Source organism: Oncorhynchus gorbuscha, linkage group LG09 (genome assembly GCF_021184085.1).
Source record: "Oncorhynchus gorbuscha isolate QuinsamMale2020 ecotype Even-year linkage group LG09, OgorEven_v1.0, whole genome shotgun sequence".
In the NCBI taxonomy this organism is placed as follows: domain Eukaryota; kingdom Metazoa; phylum Chordata; class Actinopteri; order Salmoniformes; family Salmonidae; genus Oncorhynchus; species Oncorhynchus gorbuscha.
The window spans coordinates 13,796,959-13,822,562 of NC_060181.1; the positions used below are offsets into that span (position 1 = coordinate 13,796,959).

Sequence of the window (25,604 nt, forward strand, 5' to 3'; positions counted from 1 at the left end):
GCATTTTCCACTGTGACGTAGGAGAATTGAATGATGAAGTGAATGTTTTGGGACGTAGCATTTTGGACAGTATCAAGGGAAAGTACAACTACTGACAGCTGGTGAAATCATTTTCTCTTGCACAAGTCTTCCACCCCATTATATATGAACCATTCCACTTCCACTGTTGAAAACTCTATATGCAAACTAGCTTGCCATTACAATACTTATTATGGTAATATATAAAAACAAAATTATAATGTCAGTTCAGTTACAATAATGTCTCTAGTGAAACATACATACAATCAACGCGGAAGACACATTTCAGTTGAATGCATTCAGTTGTACAACTGACTGGGTATCGCCCTTTCCCTTCCCCTTCCCATAATAAACTATATGCAGGGTATTCCTAGATTCAGATTCATGCACCATGTTGGTCCTGTAATGTATGATAATGCCTAGGTTGGTTGACCCACTTTGCAGTAAATGAAATGAGCCAATAGTAATGTCACGTCCTTGTGAGTGAAAACACAGCCAGGAGGTATACACACAGGCTTACTGTTAACCGTCAACCGGTTAGCTCCTCTGTATTTTCGTTAGTCGTCATGCCTACAGCATACAGAGAGCCTAGTTTGAGCGGAATATCCTACCACCTGTCAGGCAGCTAAGAGTAGCTCCTCAAAAAGCATGTAGGCTACTGGGGTGAAACCTGCTTTTGGAAGCCCAGTCATTGGTCAGCCCAGTCATTGGTCAGCCCAGTCATTGCACAACAAACAACAATTGTAAATGCAGTCGCATGTTAAACTTTGGTGACCACGATGAAAAAGGAGTTATTTCACTTCTCAATCTCAACTGGTAAAGTGTGCCTCCCATACACCATTCAGATGCTTAGGCTATATTTTTATTTACCTAGGCAAGTCCGTTAAGAACAAATTCTTATTTTCAATGACGACCTAGGAACAGTGGGTAAACTACCTTGTTCAGGGGCAGAACAGCAGATTTGTACCTTGTCAGCTCTGGGGGTTTGAACTTGAAACCTTCCGCTTACTAATCAAACGCTCTAACCACTAGGCTACCCTTAGATCCATGTTTTATCTTGTGTGGAACCGTTCCCATTAGCGTGTGCTGTTTAGATCAGTGTTTTATCTCGTGTGGAACCGTTCCCATTAGCGTGTGCTGTTTAGATCAGTGTTTTATCTCGTGTGGAACCGTTCCCATTAGCGTGTGCTGTTTAGATCAGTGTTTTATCTTGTGTGGAACCGTTCCCATTAGCGTGTGCTGTTTAGATCAGTGTTTTATCTCGTGTGGAACCCGCTCCCATTAGCGTGTGCTGTTTAGATCAGTGTTTTATCTCGTGTGGAACCCTTCCCATTAGCGTGTGCTGTTTAGATCAGTGTTTTATCTCGTGTGGAACCCTTCCCATTAGCGTGTGCTGTTTAGATCAGTGTTTTATCTCGTGTGGAACCCTTCCCATTAGCGTGTGCTGTTTAGATCAGTGTTTTATCTCGTGTCGAACCCTTCCCATTAGCGTGTGCTGTTTAGATCAGTGTTTTCCACGTTTTATTAGCTACTTCATTGCTGGAGTTGCATGTTCAATAATATGTTATAGGATTTTCACTGTACAACGATGGTCTTTGTTATTGTGGCATTTTCACATTAATATCTTCATGAAAAATGTCATGTCCTTGTATGGATGGGGTTGGCAGGTAGCCTAGTGGTTAGAGTGTAGGGGCGGCAGGTAGCCTAGTGGTTAGAGTGGAGGGACGGCAGGTAGCCTAGTGGTTAGAGTGGAGGGACGGCAGGTAGCCTAGTGGTTAGAGTGTAGGGACGGCAGGTAGCCTAGTGGTTAGAGTGTAGGGTAGGCAGGTATCCTAGTGGTTAGAGTGTAGGGGCGGCAGGTAGCCTAGTGGTTAGAGCGTAGGGTAGGCAGGTAGCCTAGTGGTTAGAGCGTAGGGACGGCAGGTAGCCTAGTGGTTAGAGCGTAGGGGCGGCAGGTAGCCTAGTGGTTAGAGCGTAGGGGCGGCAGGTAGCCTAGTGGTTAGAGCGTAGGGGCGGCAGGTAGCCTAGTGGTTAGAGCGTAGGGGCGGCAGGTAGCCTCGTGGTTAGAGCGTAGGGACGGCAGGTAGTCTAGTGGTTAGAGCGTAGGGACGGCAGGTAGCCTAGTGGTTAGAGCGTAGGGGCGGCAGGTAGCCTAGTGGTTAGAGCGTAGGGGCGGCAGGTAGCCTTGTGGTTAGAGCGTAGGGACGGCAGGAAGCCTAGTGGTTAGAGTGTTGGGCCAGTAACCGTAAGGTTGGAAGATCAAATCCCTGACCTGACAAAGTAAAAATCTGTCGCTCTGCCCCTGAACAAGGCTATTAATCCACTGTTCCTCGGCTGTCGTTGTAAATTAGAATTGGTTTTACAACCATTTACTGTTGACCACTTAGTTTAATGTTGACCAGTTAGTCTAATGTTGACCAGTTAGTCTAATGTTGACCAGTTAGTCTACCGTTGACCAGTTAGTATAATGTTGACCAGTTAGTCTAATGTTGACCAGTTAGTCTAATGTTGACCAGTTAGTTTAGTGTTGACCAGTTAGTCTAATGTTGATCAGTTAGTTTAATGTTGAGCAGTTAGTTGGCAGCAAAATTGACCAAAATTTGCACCCCTAAGAGGAAGAAGGATGAGGGTGAGAGGGAGAAGGAGGGTGAGAGGGAGGGAGAGGACAGAGGAGTTGAGTCTGACAGTCCTGCTGACATGCTGAGCATACCGCTCGTGCGCATGTCAATTTTGTCCATCCACACCAGACGTGATCAGGACACCCCGGTTGAAATATCAAAACGAACTCTGAACTAACTATATTCATTTGGGGACAGGTCGGAGAGCATTAAACATTTATGGCAATTTAGCTAGCTAGTTTGCTGTTGCTAGCTAATTTGTCCTGGGATATAAACACTGTATTGTTATTTTACCTGAAATGCACAAGGTCCTATACTCAGACAATTAATCCACAGATAAAATGGTAAACTGAGTTAGTTTATAGTCATCTCTCTTCCTTCAGGCTTCTTCTTCTTCTTTGGACTTTATATGGCGGTTGGCCACCAACTTTAAGGTGCATTACCACCACCAACTGGACTAGAGTGTGGACCTCAGTTAATCTTTCAATCACCCACATGGGTGTATGCTCCTAAAAACCAATGAGGAGATGGGAGAGGCGGGACTTCCAGCTTGTCAATCGTCACAAATAGAACCAAGTTCTATTTTAGCGGCAGGCTACGTAGACACTTGTTGACATGCATGAGCAGTGTGGGTGCAACATTTTAAAATTGTATTTTGCAACGATCGTGCACGCGACGCGGGCAGTGTGGTCAGCATGATAGGCTGCCATAGAGTCAATTATGACTAGGTGGCACGTTTCCCTGTGGTTAATTGTGGCAGCAGAAATAGCACAGTTCTGTAGCACTATAGAGGGGTGGAGATCGGCTCAGAGCTCTCTTTCATACTCTTTTCTCTCTCTCCCCCGTTTTCTCTCTCTCTTTGGAGTAGTTCATGTATGATGAACCAATGACACTGAAAAGGCTTTGAAACTCCAAAACAAATAATTATGCTGATACAGTGACAATATGTCTCTTATGGTAGAGTCTGCAACTGCGGTTTACTGTACTTTATGAAATTGTGATGATGACAGACTTCAAACAGACCTTGAACCTTCTCAAAGTTTCCTAAATCAGTCCACTATTTCCTCAGAGACAGAAGACAGCACACGCAGGCCCTGCAGTTGTTTTCAATCTTATTTCCTGAATCCTGGTAATGGTGTGACAGTGGATAAAGAACAAGTCACTTCCCTCAATGACTTATTAGGCTATTATTATTATTATTATTATTATTATTATTATTACTATTACTATATATAAAACAAATTTAGAACTTTTTTGTTGTTGCCCTTTTTCTTCCCAATTGGTAGTTACAGTCTTGTCTCATCGCTGCAACTCCCATACGGACTCGGGAGAGGTGAAGGTTGAGAGCCGTGCGTCCTCTGGAACACAACCCAACCAAGCCGCACTGCTTCTTGACACAATGCCCACTGAACCCGAATGCCAGCCACACGAACGTGTCGGAGGAAACACAGTAAACCTGGTGAACGTGCCAGCATCTACTACGCCCGGCCCACCACAGGAGACACTAGTGCGCGATGTGACAAGGGCATCCCTATCGGCCATCCCTGCCTCCCCTAACCTGGACGACGCTTGGCCAATTGTGCGGCGCCCAATGGGTCTCCCGGGCAGGCTGCGACAGAGCCTGGACTCGAACCCAGAATCTCTAGTGGCATAGCTAGCACTGCGATACAGTGCCTTAGAACACTGCACCACTCAGGAGGCTTAGGCTATTACTATCATTATTATTATTATTATTATTATTAGTAGTAGTGGTATTATTAGTATTATTATTATTATTAGTAGTAGTAGTATAATTATTATTATTATTATTATTATTAGTAGCAGTATTAGTATTATTAGTAGTAGCAGTATTAGTATTATTATTATTAGTAGTAGTAGTATAATTATTTGTATTATTATTATTATTAGTAGCAGTATTAGTATTATTAGTAGTAGCAGTATTAGTATTATTATTAGTAGTAGTAGTATTATTATTATTATTATTATTAGTAGTAGTAGTAGTATTAGTAGTAGTGGTATTATTATTAATAGTAGTAGTAGTAGTATAATTATTTGCATTATTATTATCAATGGTAGTAGTATTATTATTATTTGTATTATTATTATTATTAGTAGTAGTAGTAGTAGTGGTATAATTATGATTATTATTATTAGTAGTAGTAGTATTGGTAGTAGTATAATTATTTGTATTATTATTATTAGTAGTAGTAGTGGTAGTAGTAGTATAATTATTTGTATTATTATTATTATTAGTAGTAGTAGTGGTAGTAGTAGTATAATTATTTGTATTATTATTATTAGTAGTAGTAGTAGTAGTAGTAGTATAATTATTTGTTATTATTATTAGTAGTAGTAGTAGTAGTAGTAGTAGTATAATTATTTGTATTATTATTATTAGTAGTAGTAGTGGTAGTAGTAGTATAATTATTTGTATTATTATTATTAGTAGTAGTAGTGGTAGTAGTAGTATAATTATTTGTATTATTATTAGTAGTAGTAGTAGTATTGGTAGTAGTAGTATAATTATTTGTATTATTATTATTAGTAGTAGTAGTATTGGTAGTAGTAGTATAATTATTTGTATTATTATTATTATTAGTAGTAGTAGTAGTAGTAGTATAATTATTTGTATTATTATTATTATTAGTAGTAGTAGTATAATTATTTGTATTATTATTATTAGTAGTAGTAGTAGTGGTAGTAGTAGTATAATTATTTGTATTATTATTATTAGTAGTAGTAGTGGTAGTAGTAGTATAATTATTTGTATTATTATTATTAGTAGTAGTAGTGGTAGTAGTAGTATAATTATTTGTATTATTATTATTATTAGTAGTAGTATTGGTAGTAGTAGTATAATTATTTGTATTATTATTATTATTAGTAGTAGTATTGGTAGTAGTAGTATAATTATTTGTATTATTATTATTAGTAGTAGTAGTAGTAGTAGTAGTATAATTATTTGTATTATTATTATTAGTAGTAGTAGTAGTATAATTATTTGTATTATTATTATTATTATTATTATTATTATTAGTAGTAGTAGTAGTAGTCGTAGTAGTAGTAGTAGTAGTATTACTAGTACTGGTGGATATTATTATTATTAGTATTACTGATATTGGTAGTATTAGTATTACTATTGTTAGTAGTATTCGTAGTATTATTTTTATTATTACTATTATGTTATTATTTTCTTACTAGTAGTAGTACTATTAGTATTATGAATATTATTATGAGTATTATTATTTGTATTATTATTATTAGTAGTAGTATTTTAATATCAATATTATTGTGATTATTGTTATTATTAGTAGTAGTATTTTAATATCAATATTATTGTGATTATTGTTATTATTAGTAGTATTAATATTAGTAGTATTATGATTATTATTATTAGTAGTAGTAGTATTTGTATTATTCATATTATTATTAGTAGTAGTATTTGTATTATTCATATTATTATTAGTAGTAGTATTTGTATTATTCATATTATTATTATTAGTAGTAGTATTTGTATTATTCATATTATTATTATTAGTAGTAGTATTTGTATTATTCATATTATTATTATTAGTAGTAGTATTTGTATTATTCATATTATTATTATTAGTAGTAGTATTTGTATTATTCATATTATTATTAGTAGTAGTAGTATTTGTATTATTCATATTATTATTAGTAGTAGTAGTATTTGTATTATTCATATTATTATTAGTAGTAGTAGTATTTGTATTATTCATATTATTATTAGTAGTAGTAGTATTTGTATTATTCATATTATTATTAGTAGTAGTATTTGTATTATTCATATTATTATTAGTAGTGGTAGTATGTTTTATTTAATCAAGCAAATCAAATGTGATATAAATAAGAAAAGGAGAAAGGCGGTGTAATTGTGTGAACTCCTTAAGTTATATAAAGGACTACATTGGCAGCGGCCTAGCAGCCTGCGGGAGGAACGAGGAAAGTGGTGAGTCTGTACATCCCAAAGAGCGTTGATTGTGAGTTCTGACAGGAAACGGGGTCCGATGAGGTCCATGAAAGACATTGAGCACTAGTGTTAGCAGGGAAGGAGAGTTTAAATAAACCAGTGTTTGGTGAACTGGGTCAGTAGGGACAGAAAAACCCAAAGAAAGGTGCCACTTCAGCAAGAGGAGAGATGTTTCTGAAAGCTCCTTGTAGGCCTATATAATAGTAGTGTACCTGTACTTGTAGGCCTATATAATAGTAGTGTGCCTGTACTTGTAGGCCTATATAATAGTAGTGTGCCTGTACTTGTAGACCTATATAATAGTAGTGTGCCTGTACTTGTAGGCCTATATAATAGTAGTGTGCCTGTACTTGTAGGCCTATATAATAGTAGTGTACCTGTACTTGTAGGCCTATATAATACTAGTGTGCCTGTACTTGTAGGCCTATATAATAATAGTGTGCCTGTACTTGTAGGCCTATATAATAGTAGTGTGCCTGTACTTGTAGGCCTATATAATAGTAGTGTGCCTGTACTTGTAGGCCTATATAATAGTAGTGTGCCTGTACTTGTAGGCCTATATAATAGTAGTGTGCCTGTACTTGTAGGCCTATATAATAGTAGTGTGCCTGTACTTGTAGGCCTATATAATAGTAGTGTGCCTGTACTTGTAGGCCTATATAATAGTAGTGTGCCTGTACTTGTAGGCCTATATAATAGTAGTGTACCTGTACTTGTAGGCCTATATAATAGTAGTGTGCCTGTACTTGTAGGCCTATATAATAGTAGTGTGCCTGTACTTGTAGGCCTATATAATAGTAGTGTGCCTGTACTTGTAGGCCTATATAATAGTAGTGTGCCTGTACTTGTAGGCCTATATAATAGTAGTGTGCCTGTACTTGTAGGCCTATATAATAGTAGTGTGCCTGTACTTGTAGGCCTATATAATAGTAGTGTGCCTGTACTTGTAGGCCTATATAATAGTAGTGTACCTGTACTTGTAGGCCTATATAATAGTAGTGTACCTGAGTCCTGTATAGTACTGTTACACTACCTGGTCTAGGAGCCTCTCCTCCAATCAGATCCATCGTTGTGATACACGCTCCTCCCTTCCTATGGGCTTGATCAGTCAGAGTGGTGCAGCATTTATCACACCATTGCAGGCTGTTGCTTGAAGAGCCACAGTGATACCGAAGCTATACAGCACCACACAGTTCAAATCACATCAATCTTTATTTATTTAGCACATTTCATAGACATTTTGTGTAATCCAATGCACCTGTGGCCTATAAGCCCCCTCTACACTTGCCAGAAAGCATAGCTAGAATGAAGTTCAATGAACTCAACTCCTTCTGCGGTGCACCTGTGACACATTACACCACGTGACCCTAGGGCACCTCCATGTTGTCATCTATAGAAAATGTTACTACAGCCCCAGGGTGAAACGGAGGACAAATGTATCTCTGACTTTCTGCTGAACCACAAGGCAGCTCAGTGTGTACTACTGTAGCCAGCAAGAGCCAGAAAGGAGTGTGTGTGTGTGTGCGTGTTCGCGTGCGTGTGCATGTGTACTGTATGTGTGTTAGAACCTGTAATATGCAGTGACCCAGGCAGGATGACCGATACAAGAAGCAGTATCAGGTTCCAGAAATCCATATATTCTCTCTCCTGATCTAGACATGTCTTGTTGTCTTGTGCTACTGCAACCCGGGAAACTAGATCCTGACAGGGGCCTCGTGGAGCCTACTGAGGTTGTACTGTATTACACAGGAGACGCACGCACACACACACACTCTTTCTTTATCCCTCTCTCTGTCTAATGATTGATGAGTTGAAGGAGGGAGTGACAGATAATTTATCTCAACAGACTCAGGGTTTGACAGGCTCAGTGTTGAGATGGTATCAGTTGATCTGGATCTGAAGCGGGATCTCAACATTACGAAGTCTGGATCTAAAGCGGGATCTCAACATTACGAAGTCTGGATCTAAAGCGGGATCTCAACATTACGAAGTCTGGATCTAAAGCGGGATCTCAACATTACGAAGTCTGGATCTAAAGCGGGATCTCAACATTACGAAGTCTGGATCTAAAGCGGGATCTCAACATTACGAAGTCTGGATCTGAAGCGGGATCTCAACATTATGAAGTCTGGATCTAAAGCGGGATCTGAACATTATGAAGTCTGGATCTGAAGCGGGATCTCAACATTATGAAGTCTGCCCGTGTCTCAACACAATGTGTTCAGTCATCATATTGTGCCTCCGAGTGGCATGGTTAGCTTTGCCGTGGAAATGAATCAGAGAGTGCTGATGTTTTGGGCGTCTGACAACTGAGAGGAACAATTGTGGTTTTGTGTGACACTGCCTGTCACAACTAGCACCAACATCCCAACACTGTCAGAGGAACAATGGTGGATGATTACTGTTGAAGGGTGAAGTTAGTACAAGATGAGTAATGTCATAGAACTGATAAATTCATGACATCTTCACAGTACACGCACACAGGATGTTACACAGAATTTGACACACACACACACCCCTCCTACTCCTGCACTCCTCCTCTCCTCCTCCTCCTCCTCCTCCTCCTCCTCCTCCTCCTCCTCCTCCTCCTCCTTTCCCGACCGCAACAGAGCTTACAAACAGACAGGCCTGACCTCTGCACTCAGGCTGAATCTAGTCTGCCGGGAGACTCACACACTGCTTAAACACACAACTCACACACTGCTTAAACACACAACTCACACACTGCTTAAACACACAACTCACACACTGCTTAAACACACAACTCACACACTGTTTAAACACACACAATGTGAAGATTCTCTGGTAACCAAGTAAAAACACTCACACACACTGTCTGTGTTTCTCTCTGGAGTTGGACAGAGCTAAACTTCAACACTCTAACATACAGCCTCTTTTTTATTTTATTTAACCTTTATTTAACCTTTATTTAACCAGGCAAGACAGTTAAGAACAAATTCTTATTTTCAATGACGGCCTAGGAACAGTGGGTTAACTGCCTGTTCAGGGGCAGAACGACAGATTTGTACCTTGTCAGCTCAGGGGTTTGAACTTGCAACTTTCTGGTTACTAGTCCAACACTCTAACCACTAGGCTACCCTGCCACCCCTCTAACATACAGCCTCTAACAGACAGCCTCTAACCGACAGCCTCTAACCGACAGCCTCTAACATACAGCCTCTAACATACAGCTTCTAACAGACAGCCTCCAACCTTCAACCTCTAAACAACATCCTCTAACTAACAGGCTCTAACCGTCAACCTCTAAACAACATCTTCTAACTAACAGGCTCTAACCGTCAACCTCTAAACAACATCTTCTAACTAACAGCCTCTAACCGTCAACCTCTAAACAACATCCTCTAACTAACAGGCTCTAACCTTCAACCTCTAAACGACAGACTCTAACCGGCATTCTTTAATAACTAACAGTCTCTAACATACAGTTTCTAACCAACAATCTCTACACGACAGACTCTAACGTACACACGCTAAAATGTTGCCTCTAACCGACAGGCTCTAACTGAGAGCCTCTAACTGACAGCCTCTAACCGACGGACTCCGACCTTCCTTCATGGTCAAAATAATCGGATAAAGACTGTGACTGTCTGTACTGTGTACGGAGACTGGGGAATGGGAAACATTGCCTTGTGTTCACCCTAGAGGGGAAGCCTAGCCCTAGCTGGCTTGTTAGTCTGCTTTTACCTCTTTCTGACAGTTGCATCCATTGACCTAATTTAGCCTGAACAAGCTTCCACAAACACACGTCTCTGTCTGTTTTTTCTTTCTACAGAAGAAGACCTAGTAGAGAGAGAAACTGGATTGGCAAAATGGGCAGGTGAAGGGTTTTTAAAGTGAGAAGGTGAAGGGTTTATAAAGTGGGTAGGTGAAGGGTTTATAAAGTGGGTAGGTGAAGGGTTTATAAAGTGGGCAGGTGAAGGGTTTATAAAGTGGGCAGGTGAAGGGTTTATGAAGTGGGCAGGTGAAGGGTTTATGAAGTGGGCAGGTGAAAGGTTTATAAAGTGGGCAGGTGAAGGGTTTATGAAGTGGGCAGGTGAAAGGTTTATAAAGTGGGCAGGTGAAGGGTTTAAAGTGGGCAGGTGAAGGGTTTATGAAGTGGGCAGGTGAAGGGTTTATAAAGTGGGCAGGTGAAGGGTTTACGAAGTGGGCTGGTGAAGGGTTTACGAAGTGGGCAGGTGAAGGGTTTACGAAGTGGGCAGGTGAAGGGTTTATAAAGTGGGCAGGTGAAGGTTTTATAAAGTGAGAAGGTGAAGGGTTTATGAAGTCGGCAGGTGAAGGGTTTATAATCTATGGAATTGTAAGTCACAATATTGGGCTCACGGAGATTTTAGAAATGTTGCCTAGAGACGGTTTCATTGACACAAAACGCCATGACATTTTATGACATTTGTTATGTCATTTGTTTCTGATAATGACGTTGGTATGAGAGGAAGAGAGATAGAGTGTCCCTACTATGATGGGTAGAACGTTCTGTGATGGGTGGATCCTATTGCAAGTAGGTTCCTTTCCTTCCAGCCCACAATAAAGCTGGTTCTTGGAGGCTGGGTTTAGGCCTACCTGCAGCAGTCAAAGCCCTGCCATTAACCATGCTACAGGGCATGACAGCCCTATAATCTGCCCACATATGAGGCTGAGCAGCACTACCTGTCTCACTGCTACCCACCCACCAGTAAAAAAACAAAAACATTCACAGAACAGCCATATGGTTGAGTGAACTTTCAAAGCCATTTTGAAGGCCGTAAGTGCTAGCCCCCCCCCACACCATCCACATCAGTGGAGGTTCCTCAGAGGAGCAAAGGGAGGACCATCCTCCTCAGTGAATTTCATAAAATAAGAATTGTAAAAGTAATCAGTTTTAGATTAAACTTTACCAAATATATTCACGTCACGTCAATTAATTAAAACACACTGTTTGGCAATGCAGGTCTACAGTAGTCTCAACAGAACTCTGTAGGGTAGCACCATTTATTTTATTTGACCTTTATTTAACTAGGCAAGTCAGTTAAGAATAAATTCAAATTTTCAATGACGGCCTAGGAACAGTGGATTAACTGCCTAGGAACAGTGGGTTAACTGCCTGTTCAGGGGCAGAATGACAGATTTGTACCTTGTCAGCACGGGGTTTGAACTTGCAACCTTACGGTTACTAGTCGAAAGCTCTAAACACTAGGCTACCCTGCCGCCCCATGACGTAGCCGGAAGACAGCTAGCTTCCGTCCTCCTCTTGGTACATTGACTTCAATACAAAACCTAGGAGGCTCTTGGTTCTCTCCCCCTTCCATAGACTTACACAGTAATTATGACAACGTCCGGAGGACGTCCTCCAACCTATCAGAGCTCTTGCAGCATGAGCTGACATTTTGTTCACCCAATCAAGTATCAGAGAATGAATCTAGTACTGAAAGCATAAGCTAGAGCTAGCTAGCACTGCAGTGCATAAAATGTGGTGAGTAGTTGACTCAAAGAGAGAGAAAGACAATAGTTTTGAATGAATTCATTTATTCAAAAAGGAAGGAGAAGCAAGAGAGAGAGAATGTCATTTTTTACACTTTCAGTTTCACTTACTTAGCTAGCAAATGCAGCTGGCTAGTTTAGTTATTCAAACACCTGGCGCAAACAGAGGGATGCTATGTTAGCTAGCTGGCTATGACTATCCAACACAAAACTGGAACTCTTCCAAGTCAAGGTAAGCTTTTGGTTTTATTAATTTATTGCCACCGGGGCCCACCGGTGTAACTACTTACTGACTATCCACTGTAACGTCACTACATGATTGTAGCGGTTTTACTAACACATTAGTTATTTTAGCTATGTTAATTATGATGTTACTTTAGCTAATATGGGGACAATGATGCAGGTTGTGTGCAGCGGTTATGACATGGTTTGGCTTGGAATTTTTTGTTGTTGTCACATACAGCTGATGTGTTGTTCAAATGAAGGGCAAAAGTGAGAGGAGGAGAGTGCATAGAGGCTAGAAGGAATACAAGGTGGCTGTTATGAAAGCAAACTGTGTTTATGCTGAGCAGAGGTTCGTTCTGTTGATTCTGTTTAAAAACGTTTCTTAAACGGAAGCAAACAGGGATAAAAGTACCCTAATTTGTCCAATAGAAGCTCTTGTTTGCAACTGTTGGACTAATGATTACACCCTAGATCAGCTAGATGCAGGCAAGAGTGTGCAATTTATTAAATGTGTCACTGTCTGTCCATGTGTCACTATCTGTCATCTCAAATTTTTCGCTCGACCTGTGTGCATCTGAGTTGTAAACTTTCATTTATAGGCTAGGTTGTAGCAACTTCATGATGGGTATAGGGAACATTTGAGTATCGTATAGTAGCCTAAACCTATTTATTTAACCAGATAGGCCAGTTGAGAACAAGTTCTCATTTACAACTGCGACCTGGGCAAGATAAAGCAAAGCAGTGAGACAAAAACAACAACACAGAGTTACACATGGAATAAACAAACATACAGTCAATAACACAATAGAAACGTCTGTATACAGTGTGTGCAAAATGAAGAAAGGAGGTAAGGCAATAAATAGGCCAACAGTGATTCATTACAATTAAGCAATTTACACTGGAGTAATACAGAGGATGTGCAAGTTGAAAATATTTGTGTGCAAAAGAGCAGAAAAATGAAAACAAATATGGGGATGAGGTAGGTAGTTGGTTGGATGGGCTATTTACAGATGGGCTGTGTACAGCTGCAGCGATCGGTAAGCTGCTCTGACAGCTGACGCTTAATGTTAGTGAGGGCGATATAAGTCTCCAGCTTCAGTAATGTTTGCCATTCGTTCCAGTCATTGGCAGCCGGGAACTGGAAGGAAAGGCAGCCAAAGGAGGTGTTGGCTTTGGGGATGACCAGTGAAATATACCTGCTGGAGCGAGTGCTACGGGTGGATGTTGCTATGATGACCAGTGAGCTGAGATAAGGTGGAGCTTTACCTGGCAAAGACTTATAGATGACCTTGAGCCAGTGGGTTTGGCGACTAATATGTAGTGAGGACCAGCCAACGAGAGCATACAGGTCGCAGTGGTGGGTAGTGTATGGGGCTTTGGTGACAAAACGGATGGCACTGTGATAGACTGCATCCAATTTGCTGAGTAGTGTTGGAGGCTATTTTGTAAAGGACAGGATCGGTAGGATAGTCAGTTTTACGAGGGTATGTTTGGCAGAATGAGTGAAGGAGGCTTTGTTGTGAAATAGGAAGCCAATTCTAGATTTAACTTTGGATTGGAGCCGCTTAATGTGAGTCTGGAGGGAGTCTGGAGGGAGAGTCTACAGTCTAGCCAGATACCTAGGTATTTATAGTTGTTCACATATTCTAAGTCAGAACTGTCCAGAGTAGTGATGCAAGTTGGGCGAGCGGGTGCGGGCAGTGATCGGTTGAAGAGCATGCATTTTGTTTTACTAGCATTTAAGAGCAGTTGGAGGCAAAGGAAGGAGTGTTGTATGACGTTGAAGCTCATTTGGAGGTTTGTTAACACAGTGTCCAGAGATGAGCCAGATGTATACAGAATGGTGTAATCTGCGTAGAGGTGGATCAAAGAATCACCAGCAGCAAGAGCGCCATCATTGATGTATACAGAGAAAAGAGTCGGCTCAAGAATTGAACCCTGTGGCACCCCCATAGAGACTGCCAGAGGTCCGAACAACAGGCCCTCCGATTTGACACACTGAACTCTATCTGAGCGAACCAGGCGAGGCAGTCATTAGAGAAACCAAGGCTGTTGAGTCTACCAATAAGATTATGGTGATTGGCAGAGTCGAAAGCCCTGGCCAGGTTGATGAAGATGGCTGCACAGTACTGTCTTTTATCGATGGCGGTTATGATATTGTTTAGGACCTTGATCATGGCTGAGGTGCACCCGTGACCAGCTCGGAATCCAGATTGCGTAGCGGAGAAGGTACGGTGGGATTCAAAAATGGTCGGTAATCTGTTTGTTCACTTTGCTTTCGAAGACTTTAGAAAGGCAGGGCAGGATGGATATAGGTCTGTAACAGTTTGGGTCTAGAGTGTCTCCCTTTTTGAAGAGGGGCATGACCGTGGATTCAGAACATTTCAGAACATCAGCTGTCTGGATGAAGGAGAAAAGGGGGGGGGGGGCTTGGGCCAGTTGCTGCGGGGGGTGCAGAGCTGTTGGCCAGGGTTGGGTTAGCCAGCTGGAAAGCATGCCCAGCCATAGAGAAATGCTTATTGAAATTCTCGATTATCGTGGATTTAGCAGTGGTGACAGTGTTTCCTAGTCTCAGTGTAGTGGGCAGCTGGGAGGAGGTGCTCTTATTCTCCATGGACTTTACAGTGTTCCAAAACTTTTTGGAATTAGTTCTGTAGGATGCAAATTTCTGTTTGAAAAAGCTAGCCTTTGTTTTCATAACTGACTGTGTCACGCCCTGGCCATAGAGAGGCTTTTTATTCTCTATTTTGGTTAGGCCAGGGTGTGACTAGGGTGGCCATTCTATGTCTTGGCCTGGTATGGTTCTCAATCAGGGACAGCTGTCTATCGTTGTCTCTGAGAACCATACTTAGGTACCCTTTTCCCCCACCTGTTTTGTGGGAAGTTAACTTTGTGGTTCTTCAGGGCACAGGGCCCAAAGCTTCACGTTTGGTTTTTTGTTCTTCGTTTTGTCGGCGTCATTTTTAAATAAAGTTCAAATGTATGCTTACCATGCTGCACCTTCGTCCAGTCCTTCAGCCAGCCGTGACAGACTGTGTGTATTGATTCCTGACTTCCCTGAAAAGTTGAATATTGCGGGGACAATTCAATGCTATTGCAGTGTGCCACAGGGTGTTTTTGTGCTGGTCAAGGGCAGTCAAGTCTGGAGTGAACAAAGGGCTATAACCGCTCTTAGTTAAACTTTTTTAGCTTATTTAAGATGGTGAGGAAAGCACTTTTAAAGAACAACCAGGAATCCTCTACTGACGGGATGAGGTCAATATCCTTCCAGGATACCCGGGCCAGGTTGATTAGAAAGGCCTGCTCGCACAAGTGTTTTAGAGAGCGTTTGACGGTGATGAGGGGTCGTCGTTTGACCTGGGACCCATAACGGACACAGGCAATAAGGCAGTGATCGCTGAGATCCTGGTTGAAAACAGAAGAGGTGTATTTAGAGGGTTGGTCAAGTTGGTCAGGATGATATCTATATGGGTGCCCATGTTTACGGATTTGGGTTTGTACCTGGTAGGTTCCTTGATAATTTGTGTGAGATTGAGGGCATCTAGTTTAGATTGTAGGACAGCCGGGATGTTAAGCATATCCCAATTTAGGTCACCTAGTAGTATGAACTCTGACAATAGATGGTTGGCAATCAATTCACATTTGGTGTCCAGGGCACAGCTGGGAGCTGAGGGGGGTCTATAACAAGCAACAACAGTGAGGGACCTATTTCTGGAGAGATGGATCTTTAAAAGTAGAAGCTTGAACTGTTTGGGCATAGACCTGGATGGATAGTATGACAGAACTATACAGTAGATTGCAATTCCTCCCCCTTTAGCAGTTCTGTCTGGACGGGAAAGGTTGTAATTGGTGATGGAAATTTCAGATTTTCTTCTTCTTCCTAAGCCAGGATTCAGACACGACTAGGATATCTGGGTTGGCGGAGTGTGCTAAAGCAGTGAATAAAGCAAACTAGGGGGGATGCTTCTGATGTGAACATGCATGAACCCAAGGCTTTTACAGTTGCAGAAGTCAACAAATGAGAGCGCCTGGGGATCGGGAGTGATACTGGGGGCTGCAGGGGTTAACCTCTACATCACCAGAGGAACAGAGGAGGAGTAGGTTGAGGGTACGGCAGGCATCAGCTGTGTAGCCGAGTGATCACAGGGTGATCACATACAGTACACTTCAGTCTATACAGTTAAAGTGGTTCAGTGTTTGGAGGACTCATGGAGGCATTCTCTCAAACATACAATGAACCAGGCTATTTCCAGGGTGGTAACGAGCCCTGAGACATGGCTGTACATGGCCTCCATTACTATGGTGTCTAGTAGGATGTAAAACATTACTATGGTGTCTAGTACGATGTAAAACATTACTATGGTGTCTAGTAGGATGTACAACATTACTATGGTGTCTAGTAGGATGTACAACATTACTATGGTGTCTAGTATGATGTAAACATTACTATGGTGTCTAGTATGATGTAAAATATTACTGTGGTGTCTAGTAGGATGTAGAACATTACTATGGTGTCTAGTACGATGTAAAACATTACTATGGTGTCTAGTAGGATGTACAACATTACTATGGTGTCTAGTAGGATGTAAACAACTATTACTATGGTGTCTAGTAGGATGTAAAACATTACTATGGTGTCTAGTAGGATGTAAAACATCACTATGGTGTCTAGTAGGATGTAGAACATTACTATGGTGTCTAGTAGGATGTAAACAGGTAACCAGAGAACAGACACCACTGACCCCTCCCAGTTCCACTGACCCCTCCCTCTCTAACCCTCCCAGTTCCACTGACCCCTCCCTCTCTAACCCTCCCTGTTCCACTGACCCCTCCCTCCTTAACCCTCCCAGTTCCACTGACCCCTCCCTCTCTAACCCTCCCTGTTCCACTGATCCCTCCCTCTCTAACCCTCCCAGTTCCACTGACCCCTCCCTCTCTAACCCTCCCTGTTCCACTGAACCCTCCCTCCTTAACCCTCCCAGTTCCACTGACCCCTCCCTCTCTAACCCTCCCTGTTCCACTGATCCCTCCCTCTCTAACCCTCCCTGGTTCACTGACCCCTCCCTCTCTAACCCTCCCTGTTCCACTGACCCCTCCCTCTCTAACCCTCCCTGTTCCACTGACCCCTACCTCTCTAACCCTCCCTGTTCCACTGACCCCTCCCTCTCTAACCCTCCCTGTTCCACTGACCCCTCCCTCTCTAACCCTCCCTGTTCCACTGACCCCTCCCTCTCTCTAACCCTCCCTGTTCCACTGACCCCTACCTCTCTAACCCTCCCTGTTCCACTGACCCCTCCCTCTCTAACCCTCCCTGTTCCACTGACCCCTCCCCTCTAACCCTCCCTGTTCCACTGACCCCTACCTCTCTAACCCTCCCTGTTACACTGACCCCTCCCTCTCTAACCCTCTCTGTTACACTGACCCCTCCCTCCTTAACCCTCCCTGTTCCACTGACCCCTCCCTCTTTAACCCTCCCTGTTCCACTGATCCCTCCCTCTCTAACCCTCCCTTTTTCACTGACCCCTCCCTATCTAACCCTCCCTGTTCCACTGACCCCTCCCTCTCTAACCCTCCCTGTTTCACTGACCCCTACCTCTCTAACCCTCCCTGTTACACTGACCCCTCCCTCTCTAACCCTCTCTATTACACTGATCCCTCCCTCTCTAACCCTCCCAGTTCCACTGACCCCTCCCTCTCTAACCCTCCCAGTTCCACTGACCCCTCCCTCTCTAACCCTCCCAGTTTTACTGACCGCTCCCTCTCTAACCCTCCCTGTTCTACTGACCCCTCCCTCTCTAACCCTCCCAGTTCCACTGATCCCTCCCTCTCTAACCCTCCCTGTTCTACTGACCCCTCCCTCTCTAACCCTCCCTGTTCCACTGACCCCTCCCACCCTAACCCTCCCTGTTCCACTGACCCCTCCCACCCTAACCCTCCCTGTTCCACTGACCCCTCCCACCCTAACCCTCCCTGTTCCACTGACCCCTCCCACCCTAACCCTCCCTGTTCCACTGACCCCTCCCACCCTAACCCTCCCTGTTCCACTGACCCCTCCCACCCTAACCCTCCCTGTTCCACTGACCCCTCCCACCCTAACCCTCCCTGTTCCACTGACCCCTCCCACGCTAACCCTCCCTGTTCCACTGACCTCTCCCACCCTAACCCTCCCTGTTCCACTGATCCCTCCCACCTAACCCTCCCAGTTCCACTGACCCCTCCCACCCTAACCCTCCCTGTTCCACTGACCCCTCCCACGCTTACCCTCCCTGTTCCACTGACCTCTCCCACCCTAACCCTCCCTGTTCCACTGATCCCTCCCTCTCTAACCCTCCCAGTTCCACTGACCCCTCCCACCCTAACCCTCCCTGTTCCACTGACCCCTCCCACCCTAACCCTCCCTGTTCCACTGATCCCACCCTCAGATGTCACTGCCCTTGATCTCTTGCCCCCCTTCGCCCTATCCCCCTGTCATATGGCATGTCCAAGTGGCTCTCTCCATGTAAGTGGTCACAAGTGCTCCGGGGGCGAAGGATTGAAAGAGGGGTGTGTGTGAGGGGTGTCGGCTGAGATGTCTGAGAGAGGTGGTCCCATTCAGACCCGTAACATTACGTCCTGTTGTGTGAATTAATCTTCTATTGGTCAATGACACAAACTGATCTGGGACCCATCCAGGCTCTAATCCTTCTACCCATGGCTCGCTATACAAACCGATCTGGAACCAGTCAAGGATCTAATCCTTCTACCAATACACAAACTGATCTGGAATCAGTCCAGCCGCTAATCCTTCTATCCATGGCTTAGCAGCTCTTTTAAGTGATCCTACCAGGGAGCTGGGTCTGTTTGTTGGCTCTCCAGTAAATATAGCTGCTGGTCGGGGGCTGTTGATGACAGCTAGCCGTAATTACAGGATGAGCTGTACGCCAGCTGAGAGGAGAGGAGAGGAGGGGGAGAGAGGAAGGAGAGGGGAGGGGAGGGGAGAGGATAGAGGAGAGGAGAGAGAGAAAATGAGGGGAGAGGGAGGATAGAGGAGAGGATAGAGGAGAGGATAGAGGAGAGGATAGAGGAGAGGAGAGGAGAGGAGAGGAGAGGAGAGGAGAGGAGAGGAGAGGAGAGGAGAGGAGAGGATGTTACTGTGTAGGTGTCTGTGCCCTGTAGCCGCAGGCTGAAACACACTGCCTGCCTGAGTGAGAAACCACAGAGGTTTACACAATATGGTGTTCATGAACAGAACAGTAGCTTGACAGATTTACATCAGCATAACCTCTGAACAGTATTCACCTCCCAGCAGCGACATTACTAATATATATGTTTTTCTGGCTTTTTCAGAAATTGGGACGATATCAACTGCTTTTGCTGTGTGTTGTGTGTGTGTGTGTTGTGTGTTGTGTGTTGTGTGTTGTGTGTTGTGTGTGTTGTATGTTGTGTGTGTATTTGCTTGTTAACCTCCTCATCCCTTATTCTACACTTTGATCACACAGAACAGAGTTGAACGGTGACACTTGGAATACTGCGTTGCTGTACTGTACCAGGACAATGCTGGTAGTTGCCACAATTAATTTATGCTCAAAAGTTGCTTAGTCTAAATCAAGTTTCATCTTTGAGATCATGATCATGGTATAGAAATGATTAAAATTATAATATTGACACTTAATTGTTCATACCTGCTGTATAATGTGCACAATACACTTTGATTTAGATAAAACAATACACTTTGATTTAGATAAAACAATACACTTTGATTTAGATAAAACAATACACTTTGATTTTGATAAAACAATACACTTTGATTTAGATAAAACAATACACTTTGATTTTGATAAAACAATATACTTTGATTTAGATAAAACAATACACTTTGATTTAGATAAAACAATACACTTTGATTTAGATAAAACAATACACTTTGATTTGATAAAACAGCCCCAAATTTCATTACAGTAACCCGTGACGACATTAATCATTTTTTACATTTGATTTTTTATTTTTTAATATTGAATATTAAAATATACAATCTAGTTGCAGTGAAGCTGCTCAACCATCTGAGACTCCCCCCACAGTCCCCACCCCCGAGAAATATTTAATTCAATAATTCAATTCCCCACCCCCAAGCCCCTGTCCCCCGATGCGCAAACAACCAACTAAATGAACAAAAGAGAAAAAAGGAAAAGGAAAACAGAAAACAACAATGGCAACAAAAATCACAACATCAAAAGGTCAACTGAATATGTTTGAGTGCATGTCTGGCACTATTTACATGTGTGTGTCCGTGTATGTGCACGTGTGTGCATTTGAATAGGAGTGTGTGTATGTGCATGTGCACGTGTGTGCATTTGAATAGGAGTGTGTGTATATGCATGTGTACAAACACATGCAATACGTTACTTCCCACTGGACACACTGGTCGAATCAACGTTGTTTCCATGTCATTTCAATGAAATGATGTTGAACCAATGTGGAAAAGACATTGAATTGACGTCTGTGCCCAGTGGGTTCATTACGAAGTTCCTTCCTCTGTATTAAAATTCGACTGATTGATTTGATCAGACAGCCCATTTTCCACCACATCCCTCACTCTATCCATCATCCATTCCTCCATCCCTCCATCATTCCTCCATCCCACCATCCCTCCATCATCCATCCATCCCTCCATCCATCCCTCCATCATCCATCCATCCCTCCATCATCCATCCATCCATCCCTCCATCATCCATCCCTCCATCCTTCCTTCCATCCATCCCTCCATCCTTCCATCCATCCATCCCTTCATCATCCATCCCTACATCCCTCCATCCCTACATCCCTCTATCCCTCCATCATCCATCCCTCCCTCCATCATCCATCCCTCCAAGTAGGATGGGGTGGAACAGGAACCACGTCTCTTATGAGGGCCAATCAAGTTGTCCTCGCTGGATTATAACAACCATGGCAGGCCACTCATCATAGTAAAAGCCAGTTAGTTAAAGTGGAAATCTATTTTCATGTTGGTGCGGCGCTGTACTGTGGAGCTGTACCCTATTAGGCATACATGCAGTTAAGGTAGCTACAGATTAAACTGTTTGTCCTGTCCCTGGTTCCATTTCATTTGTTTGCCTAATGCCATTTCTGTAAACACTCTTGAGGAAAAATTGATTTGAGATGCCCGGGGCCAATTGGACATGGCCCTGCCCCTGATCTTGACTTCTGTTCTGAAAATAATATTTGTTGTCCTTGAGGAGGATTGTTGCTCAAAGTAAATATAATATCTATGCAATGTAATGGTTTATGCATTATATTAATATGATTATTGATCCATACATAAAGATGAAGCTTTTGCCAATAAAATCCTCCACTCTTCATGACATGTAGGGGCCTGTGTAGCCAAATGTACAAATAGACTGCTGCCCCTTTACAGGCTCAGCAGCGGCTTAATCATAGCCTATCTGGAATGGCAGTGGACATGAAGAGATAGTCCATACCGGGACAGCTGTGTAAACACAGTGGGTTTACTTTACCCCAGTCCGTCGCCCTGGTCCGCATGCACTAACAGCAATGACCGAATAGTGCCGAACTGCCGATGTCTTTGCAGGGACGCCAACTCGTCGCCTGTTGTGTTGTGAGGTCAAATGAGCGGCCCCGCCTACCGTTACAACTCTGCTTGTTCATTGGTCCAACGCTGCTCAGGGCAAGCGCTACAAACCCAAACTGGAACGTACACATGAATTTGGTAGGAGCGGGGGTTTGTAGGCTGTTTTATCAAGGGAAAAAGATAAACGTTCAGAAGAGGGAAGGAATTGACCGTTAGGAATTGACCGAATCGAACAGTTGAATTCATTGTTTTATTGATCAAGTGGACCGAAGGTTCACGTTGGAAAGCGGGGCTTCTCCTTTATAAACGGATGGAGCGGCGCAGTTAGCAGACAATACATATGATTTAGTTGAGATAAGTTTTTCAGAGGTGAGTTGCTAGATTTTCTCTCTTGTCTTGCATTTAGACTAAATAAGAACTTTTCTTATATTGTTTGAGCAAGATGCGAGCTCGATGAGTAGATAATTGTGCGTCTTTATACAAGAGTAACAGAGTAGAGATTCGTAAGTTAGAAGGGCTTTAGTAGGGCAATGGGTCAGTAAACTATAACCATATACACTTACGAAATAGACAACTAAACACGTGTGATTATTGCCTTAACAATACATAAAACAGATGCATTTTATTCAACTACAAAACTATTTTGCAATTTTGGATGTCAACATCAGATCCCATATAATTGGTTAGCTATGACAAGATACCGCCTCCTATATCGTGAGGATAAACTGATCATCGACCGATCACAATCATACTTGACAGTTTCTCTTGAGGTCTCGGTGTCGGTGAACATGTTTCTTCGTGAGTTTGTTGACAACTTTCCTTTGCTTCTGACCACAGCGGTCGCTTCATCATGATCCGTTGTGATGTTGATGCCATAACTCTTCAGAGCTGCGCTGTGGTTGGGATTTGGGTTTAGGAAATTGGGGGTTAAATGGTAAATGTCAGTCTTGTGATTGTAGGGTTGGGAGAATAACTGCACTTGTGTGTGGGAGTTTGGTTCACATAGTGTTGTAGACAGGGGAGAAGTACACTCACCATAACTCGCATGGAAAGAGAGTGAACTGGGTCAGCAAGCAGGGATTTTGCGAAATTCCCCTGCAGGTTTAGGAGAGGTCAGGGAGCATTATGCTATTGTAAATTTCAAATGCAGTTACTGGGTTTAGTTTACAACCAATACCTGTTGTAAGGCCAGAGATCACAGCCCATTCATCATTTAATATGGTTTCTGGAAGGATTCAGTATCTTTCTCTTTGCATTCTCTCACAACATAAGCATGATAGAATAGAATTGACAATGAAAAGCAGTATCACTCAATAACACAGGTTACTTCATCCCCTCTTATTGCCTGTCCTGATATGCTACTGAAGTGTATAGACATCAGTGGAAATGTCATGTTCTCATTAATGCATTACAAACAGCATCCTATAGCCCACTGCTATGCCCTCCACTCCCCTCCACTCCACTCCCCTCCACTCCACTCCCCTCCACTCCACTCCACTCCTCTCCCCTCCACTCCTCTCCCCTCCACTCCACTCCCCTCCCCTCCCCTCCACTCCACTCCCCCCTCCACTCCACTCCTCTCCCCTCCACTCCTCTCCCCTCCACTCCACTCCCCTCCCCTCCCCTCCACTCCTCTCCCCTCCACTCCACTCCCCCCACTCCTCTCCCCTCCACTCCCCTCCACTCCACTCCCCTCCACTCCTCTCCCCTCCACTCCACTCCCCTCCACTCCAGCGGCATGTTTTGTTTTCAGAAAAGGTCACTTCAAGGGTAAAATGTTTCTCTGTAGAAAACGCCTTGCTTTGATATGGTTTAACTAAAGGGCTTTGCTCCATTGCCAGGCCATATTCGTTTAGTTAGTCGTTTTGATGGTAAGACTCAGGACAGGGGGTAGAAGTAGGATGCCAAGGCCTAAACCAGCTGATATCACTGCTGCCAGACACCGTCCCAGTTCCCAGTCCCCTTCTACCGGCCTTTCCATCACTTTCACTCTTCCTTTTTTTTCCCCCTCTCTCTCTTTCGCTATTTCCTTTTTCCTCCCTCTCTCTCTTTCGCTATTTCCTTTCTTCTCCCTCTCTCTCTTTCGTTCTTTCCTTTTTTCTCCCTCTCTCTCTTTCGCTCTTTCCTTTTTTCTCCCTCTGCCCCCTCGTCTCTCTCTCTCTCTCTCTCTCTCTCTCTCTCTCTCTCTCTCTCTCTCTCTCTCTCTCTCTCTCTCTCTCTCTCTCTCTCTCTCTCTCTCTCTCTTCTCCTCTCCTCTTTCTCTCATTCCCTCTCTCTCTCTGGCTCATTAAATAAATTATTATAGCACTGTGGTCTGGTGTAAATTCAGACAAACACGGCATGTTCTTCGCTGATTGTTCTTCCCCTCAATGCAACAGGGAGGGCCCCTGAACACAATGAAATGTGGCGCCATAGAAGGCTGCAGGGAACGTCAGTCCTCAAGTCTTTTGTATGGTCTCTAATGCTGTAATCAGCAGCCTACACCAAGCTGTGCGTGTGTAATCTGCAGCCCACACTAAATACAGAGCAAAAATGGAAAGATGAATGTCAAGGCTTAAGGTTAGGAGGAAACTGAAAACGCTCAGTGTTTTATCGCTGAGGTGGTCTAAGAAACTCTGTATCATAACATGTGACTTTTTGTACTGAGCTCTTCAAGAACACCCTATTTCAGTTCTCGGAATGGAGAATGTGTGTGTGTGCGTGCGCATGCCTGTGTGTGTGTCCATATGTGTGTGGTTCTAATTTCTTAAGAAATGTTGGCCTTGCAATCTTTAAAATGGTGTGCCTTTTAGTTTTCACAGCTGATAAACATTTCATAAGGAGTGTTGCAGACGTTGTGGCCAGCAGTGTTGTAAGGACGCCCAGCTGGGAGAGAGAACACTGATTCTTAGAATTTCATGCAAATCTCTAGTTCCTGAAAAAGTCTAACAGTTACTTTCCCAAATGAGAAACAAGCTTCCATTGTGTTATTAATCCACAGGAATCAAAGTCATTGTTCTTTATTCAAACCAACAGCTCTATAGTATTGTTCTGTGTAGTCCACAGTCTATACCGTAAACCAGGTTTCATCCAGACCTCTCCCAGGCTTATTTTAGGTTTTAATCAGTCAGTGTCTCACCAGGATCTAGTGACCTGAGCTGGACTCTCAGGGTTATCTGTTCTAGAGATAACCCCTGTCATGTTATCCTTCCTCCGGACAGACTCTGTCTCTGGTGTCCTGACACGTCCATCCCTGACAGAGGCATCCTTAAGCAGGAGAGGTATTTCTGGGGATGGTAGGAGGAGTGGAGGGGTGGAGTTGAGAGTTAAATTGAGAAGAGGATTAATTTTTTTACATTCCTCTGGAGGGGCTGCTTAGACAGTAGGTGAGGAATGGGGAAGGATGTAAATCTGAGTTGGGGAGGGGAAGAGGGGAGCTTGTAAATCGGGAGGGAAGAGAATGGATAGATGTGGGAGTAAAATGAGAAAGGGGTTTTCTGATATTCCTCATGAGGAGCTTCTGTGATGAAACAGCAGAAGAATGGGTGAGGTGGGTAGGAAAGGGGAGAAGAGAGTTGGAATTTAGAGTTTTTATTTATTTTTATTTAGCCTTTATTTAACTAGTTAGAAAAGGCAAAATGGGATGTTGGGATTGGGGTTAGGGAGTTGGATGAGAAAGAGAATGTATGATATCCTGCAGGAGTGGCTAGTATTAGACAGCAGGGGGGGGATA

At 43.2% G+C, this 25,604-nt stretch overlaps 1 protein-coding gene across 4 annotated transcripts in view; it reads left to right on the forward strand.

Moving 5' to 3' along the window:
* The window catches only part of LOC124043188 (rho family-interacting cell polarization regulator 2-like), a 157,750-nt gene that overhangs the window by 36,267 nt on the left and 95,879 nt on the right, over positions 1 to 25,604 (forward strand). Inside the window, exon 1 of one of the 4 annotated variants that reach the window (XM_046361477.1) lies at positions 22,015 to 22,261. The exons of the other annotated variants lie outside the window; for them this stretch is intronic. The gene's annotated coding sequence lies outside the window, so the exon portion shown is untranslated. Of the gene's footprint in view, positions 1 to 22,014; positions 22,262 to 25,604 lie in introns of those variants that run through there. 4 annotated transcript variants of the gene reach the window in all.